Genomic DNA, 15,546 nt, shown 5'->3' on the forward strand with positions numbered 1-15,546 from the left:
GAGGAGCTGAAATTGTGCCATTGCACTCCAGCCTGGGTAACTGAGTGAGACCTTTCTTTCTCAAACATAAAAAATTAAGAAATAGAAAAATGTTGTTAGAGAAAATATATTTCTTATTTATGAAGTGGAAGCGGATCACCATAAAGGGCTTCATTCTCATGGCCTTCATCTTGAGTGGGCTGAGCAGGAGGATGAGGGACTGGTCTTGTTGGCTCAGAGGTAGGAGGGTGGAAGAAAATCCATGTGTAAGTGAACTTATGCAACTCATTCCCGTGTTGTTCAAGGGTCCCCTGTCAAAGAAGAGGGAAAATTTTGTGGCCTGAGCAGATTTTGCATTCAGCCTTGTGTGTCATGTTATGGTTACTCAAGGACATGTGTGGCTTCACTAATAACTCTGATTCCTGGAAGGAATGGCATGGCAACCTCCATTGTCATGGCAAGGCAAAGTCATGCCAGCTTCCTGGTTATCACTCTTGGCGTGTTGTAGGTGCTTATCCAGTGAAATCCTAATCACTGCTGCGTTGGCAGTTGCCCTGGCATGCGGGAGGGCAGGCAGTCACCATGCCCTTTGGTCTCCTGGGTTCTGCACTTGCTTATGGGTGAGGCTGCACACGGCTGACTTGTGTGTATCTCCTGCGTCAGAGTGATTGTCCTTTTTTTTTTTTTTTTTTTTTTTTTTTTTTAAGACGGAGGTTCGCTCTTGTTGCCCAAGCTGGAGTTTAATGGCACAATCTTGCTCACTGCAACATCTGCCTCCCAGGTTCAAGCTATTCTCCTGCCTCAGCCTCCCGAGTAGCTGGGACTACAAGTGCGTGCCGCCACATTTGGCTAATTTTTTATATTTTTAGTAGAGATGGAGTTTCTCCATGTTAGCCAGGATGGTCTCCATCTCCTGACCTCGTGATCCACCTGCCTCAGCCTCCCAAAGTGCTGAGATTACAGGCATAAGCCTCACCACCACACCCAGCCGAGTGATTGTTTCATGTTTATTCTGTTTTGGGTTGAACTATAGTTTGCTTTGAGAAAATAGTGTCGTTAAATTTGCATTAGAGGGTACTTGTTTACTGAGCCAAAAAATCTTTCTCGTGAGAACCTATTCTGGGTTTCCCCTGGGCCTTCTGCTGTGGTTGAGGGGGGAGTTAGTTTGTGTGGGTTTTCAGGACCGCTGACCATATCAGATACGCACAGCACAGTCCCAGCCCTCAGACAGGCCTTCTTCATGATTGGATGCTAAACTGCATCGCATCTGTTTGTGTGAAAATTCTTTTGCCTCCCCCTTAAATGAAAGAGCGATATTGAATGTGGCTTAGAAGATGTTTTGCCAGCGTGCAGAATGATTGTAAGTAGTGGTTGCCCAAAAAGTAGTTGCTTGGAATACCACTCACTGATAACGCAGGTGAATCTCAAAGGAATTATGCTGAGTGAAAAAAGACCAACTCAAAAGATCACATTTGGTATGGTTTTCTGTTATTTATAGAGCATTCTCTAAAGACAAAAATTAAAGAGATGGAACACAGATTGGTGTTTGCTAGGGGCTAAGGATGGAGGAGGGAGACAGCCCGAAGGAACCTGTGGTTGGAGCGTTGCCTGCCTCAGCTGTGGGTTGGACTGTTGCCTGTGTCAGCTGTGGTGGGCACATGAGCACGCACACACTGCGTATGTGTCACGGGATGACCCCAGGGAGCTTGGCTGACCATAGTGGTGGGAGAGCCCGGCTGTTATACTGTTTATAGTTTTGCAAGATGTAACCACTGGAAGCAGGTGGACAACGTATTGCTCTGTGCCATTTCTTTCTTTTGTTCCTTTTTTTTTTTTTGAGACGGAATTTCACTCTGTCACCCACGCTAGAGTGCAGTAGCTCGATCTCTGCTCTCTGCAATCTCTGCCTCACGGGTTCAAGTGATTCTCCTGCCTCAGCCTCCTGAGTAGCTGGGCAAGTGCATGCCACCACGCCTGACTAATTTTGTTCGTTTTTAGTAGAGACAGGGTTTCAGCATGTTGGTCACACTGGTGCCGAGCTCCTGACCTCATGATCCATCCGCCTCAGCTCCTCAAAATGCTGGGATTACAGGGTTGAGCCACCGTGCCCGGCCTGCTCTGTGCCATTTCTTACAACTCCATGCGAAACTACAGTGACTTCACAGTCATAAATTTAACTAGAAGAAAAGCAGTTGCTAACATTTTTCTTTTCCTTTTTTTGAGATGGAATTTTGCTCTTGTTGCCCAGCCTAGAGTGCAATGGCGCAATCTTAGCTCACTGCAAACTCCACCTCCTGGGTTCAAGCAATTCTCCTGCCTCAGCCCCCTGAGTAGCTAGCATTACAGGTATGTACTACTATACCTGGGTGATTTTTTGTATTTTTAATAAAGATGGGGTTTTTCCCTGTTGGTCAGGCTGGCCTCAAACTCCTGACCTCAGGTGATCCACCTGCTTCAGCCTACAAAAGTGCTGGGACTACAGGCGTGAGCCACCGCGCCCAGCAGCAGTTGCTAACATTTTCACACAGCTTCTTGTGGAGAAAGGCCCCTTTGCCCTGTGAAGTGTGACTGCATCAAGGTGGAGCCCCTGCCCCGGAGGCCTCTCATCTGTCAGGGTCAGCTGTGGCACTCAGGGTTGCTGTCTTCAGGGGTGGTTTCCAAGTGGGATAAGCCTGTTATGGTCCCTGTGGCTGCTTCCTTGAGACTCAATGGTATCAGCTGTTTATGTTTAGATGACTAAGGTGAGTTATGTGGTCATAATATCTGATTGTCAACAATTGATTCTTTTTTCCTCGAAAGGGGATTTTTCAACAAAACTTACCAGTGGTCCTGTGGGCTGCCGTCCACAGGGTGTGCATATGAGGCTCAGGAGGGCAGGTGAGTTTCCTGAGTGCCTCAGCGACAGCACTGCCTCAAGAATACAAGCAGCAAGTGCTGAGGTCGCACCCCCAGCTCTCTCTGATCTGGCGGCTTATCTGAGCGTCCTAAATAACCATCCTAGAAGCACGCAGGAGGAAGGCGTCAGCAGCGCTGGGTGCACAGGCACAAATGGCCACAACACTGAAGGCATGGCAGGAAGAGGTGCGTTAGGCAGCTCAGTGGAAGGGACACACTGGAGGACTGGGCTGGACAGAAGTTAAGGACTTTTTGGGAAGGAGGTGGAGGGCCTTCCAGGCAGAGGAAGTGCCTTTTATACCTAGAGTGCTTTTTTGTTGTTGTTTATTTGTTTGTTTGTTTTTTGTTTTGAGATGGAGTTTCACTCCTTGTTGTCCAGGCTGGAGTGAAATGGCATGATCTTGGCTCACTGCAACCTCCACCCACCAGTTTTAAGCGATTCTCCTGCCTCAACCTCCCTAGTAGCTGGGATTACAGGCGTCTACCACCACGCCCATCTAATTTCCGTATTTTTAGTAGAGATGAGGTTTCACCATGTTGGCCAGGCTGGTCTTGAACTCCTGAACTCAGGTGATTTACCCACCTCAGGTGATCCATCCACCTCAGCCTTCCAAAGTGCTGGGATGACAGGCGTGAGCCATTGCACCCAGCCCCAGCTAAGTTTTATTTTATTTTTATTTTTTCCTATAGAGATGGGTTTTTGCCATGTTGCCCAGGCTGGTTTCTAACTCCTAGACTCAAGTGATCCACCTGTCTCGGCTCCCAAAGTGCTGGGATGACAGGTGTGAGCCAACTGTGCCTGGCTGGAATTTGTTTCCCTAGGTTAAAGTTTCAGAAGTAGGATTTTTGAATTGAAGAAACTACTGTCTATGGCTCTTGATACATCCTGCCAGGCAGTTATCAGACAGGGTTTTACTGGTTTGCACCACCCCAGAACGTGTGCAAGGCCTGTTTGTGGACCCTTCTTGGCCTGGCTCTCTAGGTCATCTGCCTGCGTGTGCTCATGGAGCATATGGATTTTCCCTGCAGTGCCTTCACTTGTGGTTGGAAGAGGGTTTTCTGTGCTCCTGTGTCCTGGGTGCTCGGTTGGCCGCCTTCCTGCCACTGAGGAGGCCACGGAGGCCAGAGAGGACTCGCTGAACAGATGAATGATTTGAACCTTAAGGAACTTCAGAAGAAGGTGTCATGATGGAGCTAGGCTCTCCTGAGAGTTGTGTAGCCTCAGCATCTTGCTGGGCAGATCCTGCTTCCTGACACAGTAGGACTAAGAGCCATCCTGTGTCATACACCTGTGAATTAACATGCATGGCTGACCCTCGCTGGAGAAGACCTACATGTTTGTGATGAAAGCAGAAGGGGTGTTTATTGTAGACCAAATCCAAGCTGTCATTTTATTTTTATTAGAAATTCTTTGGCCAGGCGCCATGACTCACGCCTATAATCCCAGCACTTTGGGAGGCCGAGGTGGGAGGATCACTTGAGTTCAGTCATTTGAGACTGGCTTGGGCAATATAGTGAGACCCCATCTACTAAAATTTAAAAAATTAGCCGGGCACAGTGGTGTGCACCTGTAGTCCCAGCTACTCGGGAGGCTGAAGTGGGAAGCTCACTTGAACCCAGGAGGTCAAGGCTGCAATGAGCCCAGGTAGGCTTATGGAGCACTGTGGGTTTCTCCTGTAGTGCACCACCGCACTCCAGCCTGAGTAAGAGTGAGACCCCATCTCAACAAAAAAAAAAAAAAAGAAAAAAAAGAAAATGGGACACTGTTGATATGGTCACAGAGCTTCTGAAGAAGTAGTGTTGGTCGTAATTCTGGATCCTTCCTCCAGGGCAGCTAGACTACCAGCTGGGAAGTATTTCTCACAGTTTCACAGGGCACTCCATGTTTCTAGTGGAAAACACAATTGGTAGTTAAATATTGGAAGTAGATAGTTTCTAATAATCAGATACTCACCTGAGGACATAAATTTGCTCTCTGAAATAAGCAGTGGGCTTTATATAATTGCGTTTATGAATATGAGCTTTAAGTATTAGATGCATGATTAGAATAGATTATAACAAGACACAGTGATATCTAAAATGTACCTTCATATTTTCAAAGCAATTATTTTGCCAAACCTTTTCAGTAGGTTTCATTTTGTGTTTTTAAGCTGATTTAAAAATTGTTTTAATTCATCTAAAATGATTTTTGGAAAGGAAGATGGTACATGGGACATGCCCAGGCCTGGGTTTGATGCCAGTGTGAAGCCACCAGACAGTGCGGGCGGAGCAGAGCTGTGAATCTCAAGCATACATGAGATTGTCCCTGATGCTGGGTCCATGGCAGTTTGTCCACAGGCATAGGTGTTCTGGAAATGACGTCGTTCCCACTGCTGTGTCCGCAGCGCTGTGTCCGCAGGCGCAGGTATACTGGAAATGACACATTCCTGCTGCTGAGTCTGTGGCACTGTGTCTGTGGGTGCAGATGTTCTGGAGATGGCCTTGTTCCCACTGCTGGGTCTGTTGCGGTGTGTCCACAGGCAAAGATGTTCTGGAGATGGTGAGACCAAGTGGGCTTCCCATGTCAGGGTTTGGCCCTCGGACTTGCATTTCTGTGCTTATCCCAGCCCTGCCTGTCTCTGGCTCTCTGCTCTTGCTCCTAGCAGGTGTGTGTAATGAGATCGAGTTCCTTGTGCACAGACAGCTGGGAGAACTGGTAACCAGTTGAAGTTTTGGTTTCTTTGACAGATGTGGGCCTGTCTTGCGGGGAGCTCCACATGGAGTGGTTTGCTGTAGACGATGGCTGTGCAGTGGTGATGGCACAAGTCTGTTGCTGGCCTTGCCAGGCAGCCCTCCTGCTCCTGTGTAAAGCAGAGGTGTCCCAGGCTGCTGCTTGTAGAAACCTGGGTCAGTGAGTGAGTGAGATCCTGTGGGAAAGCATTGTAAACAAAGCACATCACCCACGCCCTCCCAAGAGCTGGAGGAGAGACTGCCTAGGGGGTTTAAAGGAACAATGTGGCTTGGCCTTCGGTGGTCACTGTTGGGAGCCTTCCTGATTGCAGGACTACTCCTACCTGGGCCCTGGGCTGCGGGAAGTGACCCCTTCAGGCACTCCACCCAGAGGCCGTCCTGGCTACCTTTTCCCCACACGTGGCACTGTGAGCTAACACACCAACACCCCTCCATTTCTTAGTTTTCCTATGAATGGAAAATACATCAAAAAGTCTGTTGAAATTTTATTTCTCAAATTGTGGTAAAGGAAACTAAAATTGTTTAGAACTGGAAGTACAGATGCTCCTTGAATTAGGATATTTTCAGCTTCCCAGGGGCTCACTGAGAGGTAGCCCCATCGTAGGTCAACAAGCTTAGTGTGCATATTGCTTTCGCACAAGGAGTTTAGTGTGCATTTGCTTTCACTTTGTTGTCAAGTGGAAAGACCATAAGTGGAACCATTGTAAGTTAAGAATCACCTGTAGTTGCTGAATGGCGTCCTCTTCACAACACTGACGTTATCATTACTGTGAGTTCCAGGCAGGTTCTGTGTTGACTCTCATGTTGCTTGTCTGTCCCTGCGTGTTTCTCTTGTTCCCCCTCCTTTCTGCCAGCGACTAGCCCTGATGTACCAAATGCAGGTTGCAAATATTGACAAGTTTGAAGAGAAGCTTCAAGCAGCTGAAGGTGAGCTGAATATCAAGGCCAAAGACAGGAAACCAGTGTCCTACAAGCGAACAGGATTCTTTGGAAAGTACGTTGGACGTCTTTGTTGACACTTGAACTAAACCTAGCTTGCTTTGTAATATGAGAAACAGATTGCAAACAAAAATCTCAAATTGTCTTTGCCTATAGTTAAATAGACTTTTTGTGGGAGGGTTAAATAAATGTAGAAGTGGCCGGGAGTGGTGGCTGATGCTTGTAATCCCAGCACTTTGGGAGGTCAATGTGGGCAGATCACCTGAGGTCAGGAGGTTAAGACCATCCTTCCCAACGTGGTGAAACCTGTCTCTGCTAAAAATACAACAGTAAAATACCCTGCCGGGTATGGTGGCAGGTGCCTATAGTCGCAGCTACTCTGGAGACTGAGGCAGGAGAATCACTTGAACCTGGGAGCTGGAGGTTGCAGTGAGCCCAGATGGTGCCACTGCACTCCAGCCTGGGTGACAAGAGCAAAAACTCCATCAAAAATAAAAATTAAAAAAATGTAGAAGTGGATGATACAATGCCAGGAAATTTGGAAATATAGTCGTCTCTGGGTATCCATGGGGGCTTGGTTCCAGGACCTCCCAAGGATACCAACATCTGAGGATGCCTAAGCCCCTGATGTAAAATGCCAAAGTGTTTGCATGTAACCTAAGAACATCCTCTGGGCCAGGCACGGTGTCTCACACCTGTTATCTCAGCACTTTGGGAGGCCGAGGTGGGCGGATCACAAGGTCAGGAGATTGAAACCATCCTGGCTAACACAGTGAAACCTCATATCTACTAAAAATATATATTAAAAAAAATTAGCTGGGTGTGGTGGTGGGTGCTTGTAGTCCCAGCTACTTGGGAGGCTGAGGCAGGAGAATGGTGTGAACCCCGGAGGCAGAGAATGCAGTGAGCCAAGATCACACCACTGTACTCCAGACTAGACAGCAGAAAGAGACTCCATCTCAAAAAAAAAAAAAAGAAAAAAAATATCCTCTGATATCCTTTAAATCATCTCTAAGTTGCTAATAATATCCAATACCCTGTAAATATTATTTCAACCATAATACTTTATTGTTTAGGGAACAATGACAAAAAAGTGTCTGTACATGTTCAGTGCAGATGCACATTTTTCCCCAAATACTTTTAATCTGTGCTTGGTTGAACCTGCAGAGGTGGAACCCATGCCTATGGAGGCCAACTGTGTGCATGTGAGTTGGAGTTTGTTTAGTCACTTTCTTAAGCTGGAACTTCTGAATTCACATTCTTGTTTAATTTTCACTGATTATGCTCTGTCATGAAAGCTTCCCAAATGGTCAGATTGAGTGTGCAAATGCTAGAGATACCCAGTGATGTAGCCAGGTATGTGACAATAACAGCGTTCAGGTTTTCCTATTTTCAGTATATTTTATTTTCAAAAGTAAGCAGTCAGTTTCAATTAGAAAGGCAAGATCACCCTAGCAGTAAAAAAGAAAGAGTCAAGGAGTACTTTGATAATGTTGTGGGGTTTCTGTCTTCTACAGATAGGAAAATGGAGTGGGAAAAGTGTAAAAACAGGAATGTGAAATTCTCATTTCAGTATTAAGAGGGAAACAGACCAGGTGGGAGCTGTGGGCAGTTATGGACCATGGACCCTGACAGGTTTCTTGGTAGGAGCAAATGAGGGGCCAACGGGTACTGAAACCAGAGATTTATTGTTGACTTGTAATCTCTGCAGATGTAGAATGCCAGTGACTGGCATGTACTCCCTTGATAAAAATGCACCTCTAGCTTGGTGCAGTGCCTTTGTCTGTAATCCCAGCACTGAAAGGCTGAGGAGGGGAGGATCTCTTGAGCCCATGAGTTTGAGACCAGCCTGGGCAGCATGGAGAGCCCCATCTATACAGGAAAAAAAAAAAAGGATGCACCTCTAATTCTGTAACCCAGCAACTCCTGGAAGATCACTGCTCTGAGGCTGTGATTCTCATGTCTTTGTAGGCCAATGATGGAGGGTTGGGGCAGGCCCATTCTCATGTCTCAGTAGAGGCCAACAATGTACAGAAGATGGAGGGCTGGGGAAGACCCAGGCAGCCCCTCCTTCAGGACAAGGGCGAAAGTCCTGGAATTCTTTTTGTTTGTTTGTTTGTTTTTAACAAGGTCTCAGTCTGTCACCCAGGCTGGAATGCAGTGGCACAATCTCAGCTCACTGCAGCCTTGACCTCCCAGAATCAGGTGATTCTCCCAACTCAGCCTCCTGAGTAGCTGGGACTACAGGTGTGTGCCATCACATGCAGCTAAGTTTTTTTTGTATTTTTAGTAGAGTCGAGTTTTGTTTTTGTTTTTTTTCTTTTTCTTTTTGGGATGGAGTCTTGCTATGTCACCCTGGCTAGAGTGCAGTGGTACAATGTTGACCCTCTGCAACCTCTGCCTCCTGGGTTCAAGCGATTCTCCTGCCTTAGCCTCTTGAGTAGCTGGGATTACAGGGACACACCACTATGTCTGGCTAATTTTTGTATTTTTTCAGTAGAGATGGGGTTTCACCATGTTGGCCAGGCTGGTCTCGAACTCCTGACATTGTGATCCACCCACCTCACCCTCCCAAAATGCTGGGATTACAGGCTTGAGCCACCCGCTCCTGGCCTGAGATTTGCTTTTTTACTGCTAGACTGATCTTGCCTTGCTGATTGAAACTGATCACTTACTTTTGAAAACAAAATATACTAAAAATAGAAAAACCTGAATGTTGTTATTGTCACAAGGCTAGCTAGATCACTAGATATCTCCAGCATTTGCACACTCACTCAATCTGACCATTTGGGAAGCCTTCATGAAAGAGCATAGTAAGCGAGAATGAGACAAGAGGACCCATTTCCACAACGATTTTAATCTGTGCATCTGTCCCAGACATAGGGATTCCTCGTATCATCTTGGAAACATTGCCAATGGTAGTTCTGACTTGGAAACATGTGTCTGTCACGTGACACCCTCTAAGCCTGTGCCTGCCTCTATTTCTTCTGGTAGTGCTCTGTACTCTGTGGGAATGACAGCAGTGGGGCTGTCCACCACGCCAGACCTGTCTTTTTTTCGTTTTTGAGACAGAGCCTCATTCTGTCGCCTAGGCTGGACAAATCTGCATTTTTTGATGATCAGCAAAGACTTTTTTCCCCTTTACTTCCAACTAGCTAAGAAGCTGGGAAATTTTAAAGGTTGCCTTTAAAAGAACAACCTTAGACTGGGCACAGTGGGTCACACCTGTAATCTCAGCACTTTGGGAGGCCAAGGTGGGTAGATCAACTGAGGTCAGGCATTCAAGACCAGCCTGACCAACATGGAGAAACCCCGTCTCTACTAAAAATACAAAAATTAGCCAGGCGTGGTGGCACATGGCTGTAATCCCAGCTACTCAGGAGAGTGAGGCAAGAGAATCTCTTGAACCCAGGAGGTGGAGGTTGCAGTGAACCAGGATCATACCACTGCACTCCAGCCTGGGTGACAGAGCGAGAATCCATCTCAAAAAAAAAAAAAAAAAAAAAAAAAAAAAAAAAAGAATGCTGGGTGTAGGTACCTCACATCTGTAATCCCAGCATTTTGGGAGGCCAATTTGGGTGGATCACCTGAGGTCAGGAGTTCAAGACCAGCCTGGCCAACATCATGAAACCCTGTCTCTACTAAAAATACAAAAATTAGCTGGGGATGATGGTGTGTGACTGTTATTCCAGCTACTCGAGAGGCGGAGACAGGAGAATTGCTTGAAACCAGCAAGCAGAGGCTGCAGTGAGCTGAGATCATGCCACTGCACTCCAGCTTGTACAACAGAGCAAGACACTGTCTCAAACAAGCAAACAAACAAATAAACAAACAAACGTCAATACACTTTAGAAACCTTCTCTTGTTGTTAGGGCATTTATTATGGAGTGTACATCTTCTCTTGTGGCATCCCCTCCCTTCAGGTTTGGGCCTGGGGAGTTGGTTCACCAGCAGTGAGGAGGCAGGGCCCACAGTGTCCCACCTTGTTTCCACTTAGGCCTGGTGGTGGCGCCTGTGGTCCCAGGCACTCAGGAGGCTGAGGTGGGAGGATCGCTTGAACCCCGAAGGTCAAGGTTGCAGTGAGCTGAGATACTGCCACTGTGCTCCAGCTTGGGTGACAGAGTGAGAACTTATCTCAAAAAAAAAAAAAAAAACAAAAAAAACATGGTTTTTGCAAAAGCTGTTGAATTAGTTTGTGTGGAAGGTTTTTTGTTTTTTGTTTTTTGTTTTTTTTTTGACAGGGTCTCACTGTCACCCAGGCTGGAGTGCAGTGGTGTGATCTTGGCTCACTTCAGGGTCAACTTTCTAGGCTCAGGTGATTCTCCTATCTCAGCTTCCTAAGTATGGGATTACAGTAGGCGTGCACCACCAAGCCCGGCTAATTTATGGATAATTTTTTTTTCTAGTTTTTGAGTTGGAGTTTTGCTCTCATTGCCTAGGCTGGAGTACAATGTCATAATCTCAGCTCACTGCAACCTCTGCCTCATGGGTTCAAGCGATTCTCTTGCCTCAGCCTCCCTAGTAGGTGGGATTACAGGCTCCTGCCACTGCACCCTGCTAATTTTTGTAGTTTTACTGCACCCTGCTAATTTTTGTAGTTTTAGTAGAGACGGGGTTTCACAATGTTGGCCAGACTGGTCTCAAACTCCTGATTACATGTCATGGTTGGTGGTGACCTCTACCATGTCCCATGGGGACACTAAGCAGGTGCTGGTGCCTGTTCAACCAGTAGCACAAGATTCATGCACATGGTTCAGCCAAGTGGAGGCTGCTAAGCCCCATGCCTATTGTGCCATTAGATGTTCTGGGCCCTTGATCCCTTGCAGAGCTCTGTGCTTTTCCAGAACCACGTAAACCCCATAGCCAGTTGGTGGCAGTGCATGAGCTGCCTTTCATGTGTGTCACAAACACTCCCTCTGTGGTCCTGGTGCAGTGGGTCATGCATGTAGTCCTAGCACCTGGGGGTGCTAAGGCAGAGGGAGTGCTTGAGCCCAGGAGTAGGAGATCAGCCTGGGGAACAGTGAGATGCTGTTTCCACAAAAAAAATTTTTATTTAATTAATTTATTTATTTTTTGAGACAGCATCTCACTTTGTCACTGAAGCTGTAGTGCAGTCGCACAATCTCAGCTCACTGCAACCTCCATCTTCCCAGTTCAAGTGATTCTCCTGCCTCAGCCTCCCAAGTAGCTGGGATCACAGGCTTTGTATTTTTAGTAGAGACAGGGTTTCTCCATGTTGGCCATGCTGATCTCGAACTCATAACCTCAGGCTATCTACCCACCTCAGCCTCCCAAAATGTCGGGATTACAGGTATGAGCCACCGGGCCTGACTTGCAAAAATTTTTTAAAAGTAGCTGGATGTGGTGCCACATGCCTGTATAGTCCCAGGTACAGCTACTTAAGAGGCTGAGGTGAGAGGATGGCTTGAGCCCAGGAGTTTGAGGCTGCAATGAGCTATCATGGCACCCACTGCACGCCAACCTGTGTGACCTAACGAAACCTTACCTCTAAAATAAAAAAAAAGATTCTGACACCCCAAGTGGTTAGTGTCACATTGTCTACTGCTGTCCAGATGCAGAGCACTTCCTGCAGCTTGGCACCAGGGTCCCAAAGGGCACACTGCTGCTCAGCAACCCCCAGCTGTGGGAAGATGCTGTTGGCCAAGACAGTAGCCAGAGAGGCTCAGGTGCCTTTCCTGGCATTGGCCGGCCCAGAGTTCATGGAGGTCACTGGAGGTAGGTGCTGTGGTTGGGGGCTGTAAGTGGGTTTGGCTGACCACTTGACTCTTTTCACACGTCCTTCCTCTGGCAGCTGGACTGAAATGGAAACAGGTGGGTGGGGGAGTAGAGAAAGAAAGCAAGATCTGGGTTAGAATAGGTATTTTGTCTGTGGAGCACATAATGTTTGCTTCGAAGCCACTCTCACTTGTGGCCTGGGGGCCAGAAAGTTGCATGTGAGCCCTGAGTGGTTGCCAGGGGCCCCAGGGAGCAGCTGCCATGTGTCTATTTGCAGGGAACGGGGCTGGTAGCTTGTCCTTGGTGTAAAACTTTGGCCTGGGCACAGGAAGAGGCTTTGTTTTTTATTATCTGTCCATTTCCTGGTTCTCTCTGTGTCCCCAAAGGCCTTGGCGCTGCCTGTGTGTGGAACCTCTTCAAGGAAGCCCGAGCCCCCTGCGTCGTCTACATTGATGAAATCGACGCAATGGGCAATAAGCACTCCACCTCCCTGTCCGGCTTCTCCGACATGGAGGAGAAGCAGACACTTAACCATCTTCTGGTAGAAATGGACGGTCAGTGTCTGCTTGCCTCGCATCCCCATTGCACCATCAGAGAAGGTTTTCTGATGTCTTTCAGAAGAGTCATTTTCTAGATGGATTAAAACTGCTTATATTTATTGCTCCAGCATCTTAAACTAATGCTTGTGAGACATGATTTTTCTTCAGTCCGTGTATCTGTTGCCCCTGCACCTGCAGGGTGAGAGATGATATGAGAGCACGGCACTCCTTTCTAGCAGTTAATAACTAGAGAACAGTTGGTGGAAGAACTGTCATCATCATGCTGCACTCAAGAAACATAGCTTTTAGGAGGAGTGTGGTGCTCACGCCTGTAATCCCAGCGCTTTGAGATGCCAAGGCAGACAGATCACTTGAGGTCAGGAGTTCAAGACCAGCCTGACCAACATGGTGAAACCCCATCTCTACTAAAAATACAAAAATTAGCTGGGCATGGTGGCTGGCACCTGTAATCCCAGCTACTGGGAAGGCTGAGGCAAGAGAATCACTTGAACCCGGGAGGCAGAGGTTGTGGTGAGCCGAGATTGTACAACTGCACTCCGCCTGAGTGACAGAGCAAGACTCCATCTCAAGGAAAAAAAAAAAGATAAAAGAAAAAAATACAGCTTTTAGACCCAGGACAGTGGCTCATACCTGTAATCTAGCACTTTGGGAGGCCAAGGTGGACAGATCACCAGAGGTCAGGATTTCATGATGAGCCTGGCCAACATGGTAAAACCTCATCTCTACAAAAATACAAAAACCAGATGGGCATGATGGCGGGTGCCTGTAATCCCAGCTACTCTGGAGAATCCATCTCAAACAAATGAACAAACAACAACAACAACAACAAAACAGCTTTTAATTTAAAAAAGTCAAGGCAACAGTAAAAAAAAAAAAAGTAGGAATAGAAGTGGTATATCAGATGTAACTTTTTTTGTGTGAGACTGAGTCTCACTCTTGTTGCCAGGCAGTGGCACGATCTCAGCTCACTGCAACCTCCACTTCCTGGGTTCAAGCAATTCTGCTTCAGCCTTCCGAGTAGTTGGGATTACAGACACATGCCACCACACCTGTCTAATTTTTGTATTTTTCGTAGAGACAGTGTTTCACCATGTTGGCCACGGTGGTCTCGAACTCCTGACCTGAGGCGATCCACCTGCCTTAGCCTCCCAAAGTGTTGAGATTACAGGCGTGAGCCACAAAGCCCAGTCTTCTTTTACATTATTACTGTTTTTTAGGGGCTTTCCAGCAAAACCCAGAAAGCCTGCTAGACAGATTCTGGAAGAGCTGTGCCACTTATGTTTTTAGGTCTGTAATGAGTGTGTCTGCCTATGCCACCACATCTCTCTGTGCCCCCTGGAGAGGGTGTACACTGGTTAGAGGGCCTTGAGCAAAAGAGTATCAGGGCACTGCACTGTGGTGATGGAGGCACCCCATATGTGACCCCTTGAAAATGACTTCTGGTCTGGCTTTGACTTTTTTTTTTTTTAAAGGGAGCTGACCCAAGAAAGGTGACATGGAATTATTTTTCTTCTGAACTACTTTTGCGATATATTTTTTTATGTGGATTTTGTTGTGATAAAATATACAGATAGCCCAGCTTGGTGGTGCATGCCTATGTCCCCAGCTGTTTGGGAGACTGAGGCAGAAGGAGTGCTGGAGCCCGAGCTAGGGAGTATGCTGTGATGGTCTTGCCTGTGAACAGCCTCTGAACTACAGCATGGGTAACACAGGGAGACCCTGTCTCTAAAAAACAATTAAAAAATACATTCACATAAAATTTACCATTTTAATCATTCTGAAGCTCATTGTCATTAAGTACATTTGCATTATTGAGTAACCACCACCATCATGTGTCTCCAGAACTTTCAATCCAAACAGAAAACCTGTCCCCATTCAACCCTCCCCATTCTCCATCCCCAGGCCCTTGCAATGTGTGTCCTGCTATCTGCCTCTGAGTTTGACTGCTGTAGGGACCTCACAGAAGTGGAGTCCTACGGTGTATGTCCCTTGCTGTCTGCCTTCTGTCACACACATAACATCTTCAGGGGCCATCTGTGCTGGGCACACATCAGGATTTCCTTTCTCTTTGAGGCTGAATGATGCTGCCTTGTATGTAGGGGCCGCGTCTTGTTTATTCACCCGTCGGTGGACACATGGGTTGTTGTGAATCAGGCTGCATTTACATGGGTACAAGCATCTTTTCAAGTCTCTGCTTTATAAGATTTAGTTTTAATTGTAATCAGAATTTTAGGTGTTGTAGATGAGGGAGAATTTTTTCCCCACGGGTTCTGGCTCCAAAAAAACCAACCATTCACTTGCCATTTTCTTTGTTGCCTGTGACTTGCTGCTTGGAGTCGTGTGTCTTAGCGCATGCACAGTCCAGTTTTGACGGTACTCAGCTAAGGGTGGAACTTGCTTCACCTCTCATTGTGAAATAATTTCAGACTTACAAAAGTGTTGCCATGGTAGTCAGAGTGTTCTTTGATGCTTTCCTGCACGCTCCCTGAAAGCTTACTATGATGTACATGGTCTGCTGGTTCGGACCAGGCCACACTGTTCGTGACTGCCTCACAGACCCTTCCATCCACTTTCGCCCCCTGACGTGGATGTTCAGTCTTCTTGGCCTCTTCCCATCCAGTGTCATTTCTTGGTTTCATTTTCTGAGACTGGGTCTTGCTGTGTTGCCCAGGTTGGTCTTGAACTCCCTGGCTCAACCAACCCTCCT

The 15,546-nt window shown here is 47.0% G+C and overlaps 1 non-coding gene and 1 pseudogene across 2 annotated transcripts in view; one reads left to right on the plus strand and one right to left on the minus strand.

Annotated features, from left to right (window-relative positions):
* Positions 1-15,546, plus strand: part of LOC106995414 (RNA-binding motif protein, Y chromosome, family 1 member B-like) — a 653,515-nt pseudogene that overhangs the window by 581,482 nt on the left and 56,487 nt on the right. The gene's annotated exons all lie outside the window — the stretch shown is intronic.
* Positions 14,055-14,116, minus strand: LOC114677163 (U7 small nuclear RNA). The gene has a single exon (XR_003728509.1). It is a non-coding gene; the product is annotated as a U7 small nuclear RNA (small nuclear RNA).

Source organism: Macaca mulatta, chromosome Y (assembly GCF_049350105.2).
Source record: "Macaca mulatta isolate MMU2019108-1 chromosome Y, T2T-MMU8v2.0, whole genome shotgun sequence".
NCBI lineage: Eukaryota > Metazoa > Chordata > Mammalia > Primates > Cercopithecidae > Macaca > Macaca mulatta.